Below are 14087 nucleotides of genomic sequence, written 5' to 3' on the forward strand. Positions count from 1 at the left end.
TGGTGATGAAGGGATCCATTAATACCCAGAGGAAGAAATCAAGCAGCCAGGTATACTCCCACACCAGCTAGCAGGGCCTATCAATAAGCAAAGCTAACCTCTAAAATCCCAAGCCTTGCCTCCACGGGGCAATTCTGAATGAGAGCGTAAGAACACAAAATAAACCATCAAGCCCAATATCTGGATAACTTTAATCCAGAGCACTCAGTGGGACTAGTGTGGAGCAAGGCTGCTGCCACTAACCATTAAAAAAAGAGATAGAGCATGGGGGAAAGTCAATAGTCACTTAGGAGCGCATGGGGGAAAGTCAATAGTCACTTAGGAGCGCATGGGGGAAAGTCAATAGTCACTTAGGAGCGCATGGGGGAAAGTCAATAGTCACTTAGGAGCGCATGGGGGAAAGTCAATATTCACTTAGGAGCGCATGGGGGAAAGTCAATATTCACTTAGGAGCGCATGGGGGAAAGTCAATAGTCACTTAGGAGTGCATGGGGAAAAGTCAATATTCACTTAGGAGTGCATGGTTCAAAATGATGTATCGCTGAAAGATTCTAACAGAACAGGAAGTTAGGGTATCCCAACAGAGAGAAACCTTTAAATAAAGAGCAGACAGAGCAGAGATTCCAAATTACCCCTGCCAACTGAGAAGCAGCTTGTTAATACAAACAAAAAACTTACTTTGAAATGTCTGTATACAAATGCTAGAAGTCTAAAAAACAAGATGGCAGAATGTGATGCTGCCTCTTGGCCAGTGTGTGGCACTGTTTCTGCCTGCTTGTAAAACACAGGGGCTGTATGTTAAAGCTCATTAGGGTGAGGGGTGTTTGCAGTGAGGACCAGACCCATTCCCTCATTTGTAGCTTACAAAGATTCTTGCTCCAAGAGACTAACTTTAAAACATGCATGCAGGCACCTATATATATATATATATATATATGCCTCGCATGCTATAAAATATGGCTGGCACATGTATGTGTTATTGTGGCAGTGAAGCCTTGCAGGTCCTCACCATCAACGAGTGGAGCTGGCTGATGCAGAGGAGCTTCACCAATATCAGCCCTCATTCCCCTTAGGTTGAACCCTCAGGTGCTGGGGCCAGCTGGACTTAGGCACGGGCCTCTGTGAAGATGAAGATCTGTTGCAAAGAATTTGGTGTGGACCAGCACAGTAGGGGAAGGTGGAGTCTGGAAGAGCAGCAGTGAGGGCAGCCGGCAGGCAAACAGAATCAAGATCAGGCTGTGGCCAGAGGCAGTGTCATGATTCAGGCAGTGGTCAGGGCAGGCAGAGTTCAATCAGTAATGGTGAGCAGACAGTGGTCAGAGGCAGGTAGAAGTCAAGCAGTGTCAAGGTCCAGTTCAAGGTGAAGCTAGAAGTCCAATCCAAGGTCAAAGCCTGAAGTCTAATCCAATGAGACCAGGATTGAAGAAGAGGATGTGGAACCACAGGAGCAAGACAAGACACAGATGAAGGGAAGACTGACCACAAATACAAGAACTCAGCAGACAGCCAGGAACCAGGAACTGGACACAGAACTTAGTAATAACACACAGAGGTATTAGGAACCAGGAAGCAAGGATCAGGAACCGGGAATGTAGAGTCAAAGCACTTCTCCAACAGAGTCAACCTATTGCCAAGGCAAGGCGAGACAGAAGAAGTGACCTCTGCCTGTGACGTCATCATGCACCCTCTGGCTTTTCCCACGGCAGGCTCTTTAAATGGAGCTCAGTCAGTTGTGCGCACGCCTATGGGAGGCCCAAGGAGCAGCATCGGAGGAAGGTTGCATGTGAGGTCTACTGCCTGCATCTTCTGGGTCTGCTGGATTCAGCAGGGGCGGCCACAAAGTGGGTGGAGCTTGACGGGCTGCAGTGGCCTGGATCAGGGACCTCCCCAGGTGTTGGAAGGTATCGTGTCAGGCCCGGGGCTGGAGGTAAGAGTAGCGGTCTGCGGGATGGGCCCCATGTACCACCAATCGCAACATATATGCTTCCTATTTTAAACATGTATACGAACAGAGAAATGATGGCATTTAGATGTACAACTGAGGGAATTTTAAAACATTCATGCATTCATGAAATGCCCTCCAGTTTGTCAAGGCTATAGTTATGTCCCCTGGTTCTTTAATCTGCACTCCCTCCAGCTGAGCCAGACCCCTCAAACAATTCATATATGGCTAGAAATAGTTTTATTTAGACTTGCACCTCATGAATAGCAGAAGTAATTTTGTGCTGAAATGGACCTGGATGCACGCCTGTGTGCCTAGTTACACACACACACAATCTTGGCCCCACCCTGGGATGCCCACGCCCTGCCCACATTCTGTCCCTTTTTTCTGGGAATCCATGTGCGCGTATGTGGCAACTTTATAAACTCATCCGGGTGTGTTTAAGCGATACATGCACATGCATCTCCCAGATTTGCCACCCACTGTTGCGGTCCCGGTCGCTCAGCTGGCGACTGGGTCCTTACCTTCCACAGCAGGGCGCGGCTTTCGGGGCGTCCTGGCTCCGGTGGTGCGCTCGGAGGGACCGCAGCGTGAAGCGCAGCTGGCCTGGCCTGCTCAGGCCTTGGCGTGGCGGCGACTCCACGAGGGAGACGCCGCCAAGCTCCGGAACGTGGCTCCTCCCCTCTGGGGCACGCGCATGGGGAAGCCCAATTTAAAGGGCTTTTCCCACCAGACCGCGGGCCGCCCCCTAAATGATGTCAGACACCGGCCTGCATTTAAGCCGGCGTCTGCTCTCTGCCTTACAACAGGGTCCCTTGCTGCAGTGCCTGGATCTCGGCTCCTGGTTTTCCTGCTCGGATCTTCAGCTCCTGATCTTCGGTTTGCCTCTCCGGTTCCTGACTTCCGCTGGTCACCGCTCTCGTGCCTGTCTCCTGTCCCGACCTAGGACCGTCTCTTTGTCTTTGCTTTCGGATCTCCTAAGCCCCAGCGGCCCGGGACCTCACGAGCTCCTCTCGGGGGGTCCGCGGGCTTCCAGGGTGAAGTCTTCGTTCCCGAATGGCCTGACTCCGCCTCCCGGCCTTTCATCTCACTCCAATAGGCCGGCCCAAGGGTCCAGCACGCGACCTAACCGTAACACACATCAGTTTTAGCATTCACGTTTAATTGCCTAACCACTTTGATAGGCCTAAAATTTGATATCCCTTGCAGAAGACAAAACAAAAAACCCCCAATGTGACAACCAATCTGTAGTTTTATACAAGATTTTATAATTTTAGAAAGCAAGTTTCCAGGGGATTTAGTCACAATAAAAATTGTAAAACCAAAACACACTAATTTTATCTTTTACATCTTCAAACCTGTGCTGATAACAAATACCTTTCCCTAGAGATGGCTTCCTCCGACTCGTTCTGGTAGCCAGGACTTGTATAAGGAGATCCTTAGGACTCACTAACTGATGACCGTTTTGCTTGCCTGATCTTTAAGCTTCTGCTTCCTGGCTTAACTTATACAGCTTAATAATTCTTTGCAACTTTAACTACCCACAGACACCCACAGTTTAAACTGACTTGAGAACAAGTACAAATATCAGGAGCTTTTATTAGTTTAACTGATAGTAATGCATAAGCAATTGTAACCACTAAATGTTCTTCCCCTCTCAACTCACTTAAGACAAACAGAGCAATGGTTAACATCTAAGCACTGAGTAGCCTAATGGTTAGAGCAGGGGGGATATGAACCAGGAGACCAGGGTTCTGGTCCCACTGTCGCTCCTTGTGACCCTCCATTGCCTCAGGTACAAACTTACCTTACCTTAGTACCTGAATGTAGTGCTGAAAAAAGTGGAATAAAAATAAGAATAACCTGGCTCCTTCACCACTGCAATCAGAAGTCACACTTAAAGTGCAGCAGCTGCAAGGGGCTCTGTTCAAACAAATGGTAATGGAACCCATGAGGGAGGGAGCTATACTCGATTTAGTGCTCACTAATGGAGATAATGTCTCTAATGTTCAGGTGGGTGCCCACCTCCGCATCAGTGATCATCAAATGGTATGGTTTCATATCACTAATACGATACAGAGAAGTCGCACAAAGACCAGGGTTTTGTGTTTCAAAAACACAGACTTTGTTGAAATGGGGAAGTACCTGGAGGAAGAACTAGAAGGATGGGAGAAAACAAGAGATGTGGAACAACAGTGGGCCAAACTAAAAGGAGCAATTACTGAAGCCACTAATATATATGTTAGAAAAGTAAAGAAAAGAAAGAAAAGAATGAAACCTATCTGGTTCACAAAGGAGGTGGCTGATAAAATAAAAGATAAAAGAACAGAGTTTAAGAAATATAAAGGATCCCAAAGGGGAGTATCTGGTAAAACTGAGGGAGTCAAAGAACATACTCAAGAAAGTGAAAAGTCAAGCGGAAGAAACGATTGCCAAAGAGGTAAAGAGAGGTGACAAAACATTTTTCAGATACATCAGTGAAAGGAGAAAAGTTCAAAGTGGTATAGTCACTCTTGTAAATACCGTTACGTTCCTTTACTTTCTCAGCTGCTATCCCTTCCTCCTTTAACCTTCTCCCTCTCTCCCCCCCCCCCCTTTTTCGCTCCTGCTCCATCACCCGCTCCCTGTTTTTTGTAACTTTCCTCCTTTCTCATGTTTATTGTAAACCGGCGCGATGTGCTCGCACGAACACCGGTATATTAAAAGCTGTTAAATAAATAAATAAATAAATAGGGAAATTGAAAGGTGAAAAGGATCAATGGGTGGAGACAGATGAAGAAATGGCAGAAATATTAAATAAATACTTCAGTTCAGTGTTCACTAAAGAAGACCCTGGAGAAGGACCATCGCTAGTTAACAAACTAGAGGGGAATGGAGTAGATGTAACTCCATTTACAGTAGAGAATGTATGGGAAGAGCTAGGAAAACTAAAAGTGGACAAAGCCATGGGTCTGATGAGGTTCATCCCAGGATACTGAGGGAGCTCAGAGATGTGCTGGGGGCTCCGCTGTGTCACAGTGGTCCCTCTTCACAAGAGTGGGAGCAGAGAGGAAGCTGGTAACTACAGGCCGGTTAGCCTCACCTCGGTGGTGAGAAAAGTATTACAGTAGCTGCTGAAGGAAAGAATAGTGAACTATCTACAAAGAGCAGAATTGTTGGACAGCATGGTTTCACCAAGGGAAGGTCCTGTCAGATGAATCTGATAGACTTTTTTTGATTGGGTGACTAAAGAATTGGATCAAGGAAGAGTGCTTGATGTCATCTACTTGGATTTTAGCAAAGCTTTTGATATGGTCCCACACAGGAGGCTTATGAATAAAACGAGAAGCTTGGGAGTGAGTGTCAAGGTGGTGGCATGGATAACAAACTGGTTGAAGGACAGAAGACAAAGTGTGATGGTAAATGGAACTTATTCGGAAGAGAGAGCGGTGATGACCAGAGTGCCGCAAGGGTCGGTGTTGGGACCAGTCCTGTTCAATATGTTCGTGAGCGACATTGCGGATGGGATAGAAGGTAAGGTTTGTCTATTTGCGGATGATACTAAGATCTGCAACAGAGTGGACACGCCGGAAGGAGTGGAGAGAATGAGACTGGATTTAAGGAAGCTGGAAGACTGGTTGAAGATATGGCAGCTAAGATTCAATGCCAAGAAGTGCAGAGTCATGCATATGGGGTGTGGAAATCCAAAAGAATTGAATTCAGTATGGGGGTGAAGGGCTGATGTGCATGGAGGAGAGAGACCTTGGGGTGATAGTGTCTATCTGAAGTCGGCAAAACAATGCGACAAGGCAATAGCTAAAGCCAGAAGAATGCTGGGCTGCATAGAGAGAGGAATAATGATTAAGAAAAGGGAAGTGATTATCCCCTTATACAGGTCCTTGGTGAGGCCTCACCTGGAGTACTGTGTTCAGTTCTGGAGACCTTATCTCCGAAGGGACAGAGACAGGATGGAGGCGGTCCAGAGAAGGGCGACCAAAAGGTTGGAGGGTCTTCATCGAATGACTTATAAGGAGAGACCGAAGAATCTAAATATGTATACTTTGGAGGAAAGGAGGAACAGGGGTGATATGATACAGACTTTCAGATAATTGAAAAGTTTTAATGATCCAAAGTCAATGACAAACATTTTCCGTTGGAAAAAAATCAGCAGAACCAGCGATCATGGCTTAAAACTCCAGGGAGGAAGACTCAGAACCAATGTCAGGAAGTATTTCTTCACGGAGAGGGTTGTGGATGCCTGGAACGCCCTTCCGGAGGAAGTGGTGAAGACCAGAACTGTGAAGGATTTCAAAACTGCATGGGATAAACACTGTGGATCCATAAAGTCTTGAGGATGTGAATGGAATGAAATGAAGAGAAGAGGCATGGGGGTGGCTTACAGGAATGATGGCTACTACCCTTATCAATAAACATACACAAAGTTAATGCGACTCCAACACTGCTTTATGCTTCAACGGCAAGAGGAAATGTGGGAAAAAAGATCTGCATTCAAAAATAAGCATGGGAATAGCTTGCTTGTTACTGCGGTTACTACCCGAAACCAAATTAGCCTGATGCTTCACTTTCATTGCATATCCAAACAGCTCTCTGCTTCAATGGCAAGGGGAATGAAGAAAAGAGGATTTATATTCAAACAACCAACAAGGACTAAATTGCACAGGCTGGAAAAACAAATAAACATGGGAATAGCTTGCTTGTTGAAGCGGTTACTACCCTGAACCAATCAAGCCTGATACTTCACTTTTAATACATATACAGCACAGCTCACTGCTTCAATGACAGGAGGGAATGAAGAAAAGAGGATTTATATTCAGACAACAACCAACAAGGACTAAATTGCACAGGCTGGGTAAACAAATAGGTGTGGGAGTAGCTTGCTTATTGTGGCAGTTACTACCCCCTAATCAATTAGGCTTGATACTTCACTTTTATGCATCTCCAGCACTGCTCTCTACATGAATGGCAGGGGTGGAGGGAAATTAGAACCAAAAAGATATGAATAAGGGCCCTGACCTCAGTGGTCAGAGTAACAGATAAGTGTGAGAAAAATAAGTACGAAAGCTTTCTGGGCAGACTGGATGGGCCATTTGGTCTTCTTCTGCCATCATTTCTATGTTTCTATGTATGTATGTTTACACAATTTCGGCAGGCATACAGTCAAGCAGTTTCCCAGCTCAGATTCTAAGCCATTCTAAACAAGGAATCACATTTCCAGGAGCTTATACTTTACAGGTTCCCAGTCAGTTTGCTGCCAGGATTCACCTTTCACTGGGCCCAACAGTAAACAGAAAGCAGCCTTCCAAGTCCTTGACCTGAACTTAAATATAAGTTTAAAATAAACCAGAAAACAGTCACTGAAACAGGCAGCAAAAGCCTCACATAACTGCTGGTAATCACTTGATGTAATCACATTTTTTTTTTAAAGGGCACTGGGTCTGCCAAAATGCCTGATAGAAACTTGATTCTGCCTCCCTTGAGTGAGAAAGATTTCTCCAAATAATCAAGGCCCCAGTGTCTGCTGATGCAGAGAGTCAGATAAACTGCCAGTGATTCACAGCTGGTGAGATAGTGATTCCACATAATAATCGGACTGAGTAAAGTATCCAAAATAAAGAGTATGAAATAAAAAGGAAACAAAAACTCACAAAAACAGCTCTAAATAATAATAAAACTCTGGGAAGGCAGGAGAGCTGAGGGACTAAACAGCCATTTCCATGCAGATTCACTAGTGCCCCCGCCCCCAACTCAGATTATAGACCAGTCTAATCAAGGAATCACTTTTCCAGAAGAGTAATGTTTACACAGAATCAATTACTGCAGAAACACAGTCCAGCAGTTTCCTAGTTCCATTTCTAAACCATTCTAAACAAGGAATCACTTTTCCAGAAGAGTAATGTTTACACAGAATCAATTACTGCAGAAACACAGTCCAGCAGTTTCCTAGTTCCATTTCTAAACCATTCTAATCAAGGAATCACTTTTCCAGAAGAGTAATGTTTACACAGAATCAATTACTGCAGAAACACAGTCCAGCAGTTTCCTAGTTCCATTTCTAAACCATTCTAATCAAGGAATCACTTTTCCAGAAGAGTAATGTTTACACAGAATCAATTACTGCAGAAACACAGTCCAGCAGTTTCCTAGTTCCATTTCTAAACCATTCTAATCAAGGAATCACTTTTCCAGAAGAGTAATGTTTACACAGAATCAATTACTGCAGAAACACAGTCCAGCAGTTTCCTAGTTCCATTTCTAAACCATTCTAATCAAGGAATCACATTTCCAGAAGAGTAATGTTTACACAGAATCAATTACTGCAGAAACACAGTCCAGCAGTTTCCTAGTTCCATTTCTAAACCATTCTAATCAAGGAATCACTTTTCCAGAAGAGTAATGTTTACACAGAATCAATTACTGCAGAAACACAGTCCAGCAGTTTCCTAGTTCCATTTCTAAACCATTCTAAACAAGGAATCACTTTTCCAGAAGAGTAATGTTTACACAGAATCAATTACTGCAGAAACACAGTCCAGCAGTTTCCTAGTTCCATTTCTAAACCATTCTAAACAAGGAATCACATTTCCAGAAGAGTAATGTTTACACAGAATCAATTACTGCAGAAACACAGTCCAGCAGTTTCCTAGTTCCATTTCTAAACCATTCTAATCAAGGAATCACATTTCCAGAAGAGTAATGTTTACACAGAATCAATTACTGCAGAAACACAGTCCAGCAGTTTCCTAGTTCCATTTCTAAACCATTCTAATCAAGGAATCACTTTTCCAGAAGAGTAATGTTTACACAGAATCAATTACTGCAGAAACACAGTCCAGCAGTTTCCTAGTTCCATTTCTAAACCATTCTAATCAAGGAATCACTTTTCCAGAAGAGTAATGTTTACACAGAATCAATTACTGCAGAAACACAGTCCAGCAGTTTCCTAGTTCCATTTCTAAACCATTCTAAACAAGGAATCACTTTTCCAGAAGAGTAATGTTTACACATAATCAATTACTGCAGAAACACAGTCCAGCAGTTTCCTAGTTCCATTTCTAAACCATTCTAATCAAGGAATCACTTTTCCAGAAGAGTAATGTTTACACAGAATCAATTACTGCAGAAACACAGTCCAGCAGTTTCCTAGTTCCATTTCTAAACCATTCTAAACAAGGAATCACTTTTCCAGAAGAGTAATGTTTACACAGAATCAATTACTGCAGAAACACAGTCCAGCAGTTTCCTAGTTCCATTTCTAAACCATTCTAAACAAGGAATCACATTTCCAGAAGAGTAATGTTTACACAGAATCAATGACTGCAGAAACACAGTCCAGCAGTTTCCTAGTTCCATTTCTAAACCATTCTAAACAAGGAATCACATTTCCAGAAGAGTAATGTTTACACAGAATCAATTACTGCAGAAACACAGTCCAGCAGTTTCCTAGTTCCATTTCTAAACCATTCTAAACAAGGAATCACATTTCCAGAAGAGTATTGTTTACACAGAATTAATTACTGTAGACACACATTCACGCAGTGGCAGAGTTTAGTTGTCAATGCTTAATAGTGAACTTGGTAACTTTAAATTAATTCTTAGAAGATTCCGGGCAGATTTATTTCATAAATTACTGTTGCGGTCCCGGGCGCTAGACTCGCGACCGGGTCCTTACCTTCCTCTCTTGCGCGAGGGAGACTGTTTTAAAGACTCAACTGCAGGACATTCCGGCCCGCCTCCTTGATGATGTTAGACGCCGACAAGGTATTTAAGCCTGGCGTCTGGCTAAGGAGGTTGCCTAGCAACGAGGTTCTCTCCTTGGAGGCACCAGTTGCAGTGTTTCTAATCCTTGTCTTCCTGTGTTTCTGAACCTGGTCCTGCTCATTTTCCGGATTCTTCTCGGTTTGTCTCCTTGGTTCCTGATCCCGGTTCACCTCCGATACTCCGTGTCTGTCGCCTGTCTCAACTTCTGCTCCATCCTCGCTTTGGTCTTGCTGCTGCCGCCTAAGTCCGAGTGGTCCGGATCCTCAAGGGCTCCTCCCGGGGGGGATCTCGGATCTCCAGGGTGAAGATTCTGTTCCTGCGTTTTTCTTTGTACCGCCTCCCGGCCTGTCCCATCTCCATGGAGCTCTCTCTTCCAACCATCTTCCTCCACCAGGTCAGCCCAAGGGTCCACTATCCAGTCCGCAACAGTTTGCTAAGCCATGGACCCGGCGGATATCTCTGGTCTGCAAGCAATTCCGGGAATGGCCCAATGCTTGCAACAGCAGCAACATTGTCGCGATGTTCTGGCTGCCACCATCGAGAGGCTGGCGAATTGCCTGGATGCCACTCCACTACAGCCACCACCATTACCGCCTCCGACTCCCACTGTGAACATTACTGCTCCCACTCAATTGCCCACGCCCTCTCGCTACGCAGGAGAGGCCAAAGCTGCCGGGGATTTTTGAACTAGTGCTACATCAGGGTTCTCTCTACTCCCTGGTCAGTTCCCCTCGGACTCTGTGAAAATAGTCTATATCTTGTCACTTTTGGAAGGGAAGGCGTTAAGCTGGGCATCACCAATGTGGGAGTGCCAGGATCCCTTATTAAGTAATCTGCAGCAGTTCGTTCTTAATTTCAAGCAAGCATTTGATGACCCGCACACTTGCTCACTGCTACGTCAGAGCTATTACAGCTGAGACAGGGAGCTCGCTCCCTGTCAGACTATGCAATTGAATTTTGCACCCTCGCTATGGAGGTAGGATGGAGTGAAGACAGTCTCCGGGGAGTTTTTCTGGAGGGTCTGTCACCGCACATTAAGGACGAGTTGGCGGCTAGGAACATTCTGGACGACCTCAATGGAGTAATTGACCTTGCTGGCCGGATCGACCATCGACTTCAGCAAAGAGTAAGGGAGGGACATCCGCCACGTCCACCCATATCCTTGGCACCTGCATTCACTAGACCCTTGACAACCTCATCAAGTCCTGGGGCGACACACTCAGACTCTTCTACAGAGGAACTTATGCAGTTGGATCACACGCCTTTAACTGCGGAGGAGAGGCGAAGGCGTCGGGCCTTGGGCCTATGTTTACACTGTGGCAGCAAGGGTCACTTCCTAGCCCAATGCAAAGAGCGTCCAGGAAACGCCAAGCCTAGGCAAAACGGAGGAGCTACTCCTTGGCTGTGCTAATGCTGCTCCTCAATGTACTGTACCAGTGACACTAGAACATCCTGGAGGGTCTTTCAACACACTCGCCTTTATTGACTCTGGAGCGGGTGGGAATTTTATTCTTTCCAATTTGGAACAGCAACTTCAATTACTTACTCGTCCTCGGACTCCTCCTCTTAGGATTACGTCTATCCAAGGGACAGTGTTGCCTGGTAGTATTTCTAATGCCACAGCTCCGCTTACTCTCCGGACCGGAGTGCTACATTCTGAGGAAATTTCCTTTTTGATCCTGGAGAAAGCAGTTCACCCGGTAGTATTGGGATTACCGTGGCTACAACGCCATTCGCCCATGATCCATTGGGACTCGTTACAAATTGTCCGTTGGCGTCCCTTTTGTTTTGATCACTGTCTCCAGGTTCCGGGTCCACCATCTATGTCCTTGTTGACTACTTCCGTATTGCCACCTGCATCTTACTCTGAATTTGCAGAAGTCTTCTCCAAGAAGAAAGTGGATATTTTGCCTCAGCATCGCCCCTTTGATTGCGCAATAGACCTTTTATCAGGAACCATTCCACCGTGTGGGAGGGTATACCCTCTATCCTTGCCAGAGACATGCGCTATGTCTGAGTACATCTCTGAGAATCTCGCTAAAGGTTTTATCAGACCCTCCCGATCTCCAGCTGGAGCGTGGTTTTTCTTCATGGGAAAGAAAGACGGCTCGCTCAGACCTTGCATTGATTACAGGGGTCTTAACGCCATAACCAAGTGTGATCGGTACCCGCTGCCATTAATCCCAGAACTTCTGGACAGATTGCAAGGGGCCAAGGTTTTTACCAAACTTGATCTACGAGGGGCCTACAACCTAGTTCTAATCTGCCCCAAGGATGAATGGAAGACTGCCTTCAACACGAGAGACGGGCATTACGAATATTTAGTGATGCCCTTTGGCCTATGTAACACTCCGGCAATCTTCCAAAACCTCATGAATGAGGTGTTGCGTGAAATGCTACACTCCTATGTAATAATATATCTTGATGATGTTTGATTTATTCACCAGATCTGAAGTCCCATCGTCAACACGTAAAACAAGTACTGCAAGTTCTCAAAGACAATCAATTGTATGCAAAGCTAGAAAAGTGTATGTTTGAATGTGAGTCACTCCCCTTCCTGGGATATATTGTTTCATCTACCGGGTTCCACATGGACCCGGAGAAGGTGTCCGCTATAAAGGACTGGCCTCGCCCTGTGGGGTGAAGGCGTTACAACGTTTTCTTGGATTTGCAAACTTCTACAGAAGTTTATTCCTAATTATTCCCTCAGAGTCGCACCTCTTACCGAGCTAACAAAAAAGGGGGCGGATGCTAAAGTTTGGCCCAAAGCAGCCTGTCAAGCTTTTGAGGATCTGAAACAAGCATTCTTGTTGGACACTGGTTTATACCATCCAGATCCACGTCATCCTTTCGTTGTAGAGGTGGACACCTCCAGCACTGCAGTAGGGGCAATCTTAAGTCAACACTCTTGGTTGGGTAAACTACTTCCATGTTCTTACTTTTCCAAAAGGTTTTCAGCAGCCGAGTGTAACTACAGTATAGGAGACAAGGAACTCCTAGCAATCAAGTTAGCATTTGAAGAATGGAGGCAATGGCTGGAGGGGGCAGCGCACCTGGTTACGATATACACTGATCATAAGAATTCTTGTGCCAAGCCCAGCGGTTAAACCCTAGACAAGCCCAGTGGTCCCTCTTCTTCAATCGCTTTGACTTTACACTTCGGTATCATCCAGCGGCCAAGAATACTCGTGGGGACGCCTTGTCACGAACTATGGAACTAGAAGAAGAGGGAGAGCTTCCCCAGTACATCTTGGATCCAGCAAGAATCAACATAGCGGCAGTGACAGTGAGCCCACTAGGAAGGACGGTAGTCCCAAAGCGTCTCCGAAAGGAGGTATTAAGGTGGGTCCATGACTCCCTTTCTGGTGGTCATGCTGACCGAGAAAGAACGCTAGACTTGCTAAACCATTATCAATGGTGGCCAAAACGTGAGAACCGACGTTTGCAGCTACATAAGTTCCTGCCCCACTTGCGCTAGACAAAAGCCTCGTATTGGCCAACCTTGGGGGTTGCTGCAACCACTGCCTGTTCCCACGGAACCATGGACTCATATTGCCACGGACTTCGTCGTGGATCTACCTTCATCGAACGGGAAGTCAGTTGTTTGGGTAACGGTGGATCGCTTTTCCAAGATGGCCCATTTTGTTCCGTTGGCCAAATTGTTATCTACACCAGAGTTAGCTCTGCTTTTCACTCAGCACATCTTCCGGATTCATGGACTTCCACAGGACATTGTTTCTGACCGGGGCCCCCAGTTTACGGCCTGTTATTGGAAAGCCCTGTGCAAGAAGTTTGGGGTTCAACTCAGTTTCTCTACTGCCTTTCATCCCCAGAGTAATGGCCAGACTGAGCTCATGAACAGTTCCTTAAAAACATTTCTTTGCGCCTTTGCCAATGAAAGACAAGACAACTGGGTAGAGTTACTACCATGGGCCGAATTCTCTTACAATACTCAGATTCACTCAGCCACAGGGAAGTCACTCTTTCAAGTTGTGTATGGTAAGCAACTTAAACCACTGCTACCCCTGCCTCTGACCGTTCCGTCACCGGCAGCCCAGGTGTCTGCTCAGCAATTGCATAATCTCTGGAATTCCATCCAAACCAGATTAACCGCATCAGCAAGCTCCGCCAAGAGGCATGCTGATCGGCATCATCAACCTGCACCAGTGTTTCTTCCAGGAGACAAAGTTTGGTTAAGCACAAAGAACATTCACCTTAGATTGCCTTCGAAGAAATTGGCTCCTAAGTTCTGCGGTTCATTCCGAATTGCTGAGAGAGTTGGAATGGTTTCCTATCGCTTACGCTTGCCCACTTCCTTACGTATTCACAATGTATTTCATGTCTCTCTTCTCAAACCAGTTCTTTTTAGGTTTCATCGAAGACCTCC

The 14087-nt window shown here is 45.7% G+C and overlaps 1 protein-coding gene across 1 annotated transcript in view; it reads right to left on the reverse strand.

Moving 5' to 3' along the window:
- Window positions 1-14087, reverse strand: part of LOC115093339 (unconventional myosin-X-like) — a 556890-nt gene that overhangs the window by 343646 nt on the left and 199157 nt on the right. The gene's annotated exons all lie outside the window — the stretch shown is intronic.

The sequence above is a fragment of the Rhinatrema bivittatum genome, chromosome 6 (assembly GCF_901001135.1).
Source record: "Rhinatrema bivittatum chromosome 6, aRhiBiv1.1, whole genome shotgun sequence".
Lineage (NCBI taxonomy): Eukaryota > Metazoa > Chordata > Amphibia > Gymnophiona > Rhinatrematidae > Rhinatrema > Rhinatrema bivittatum.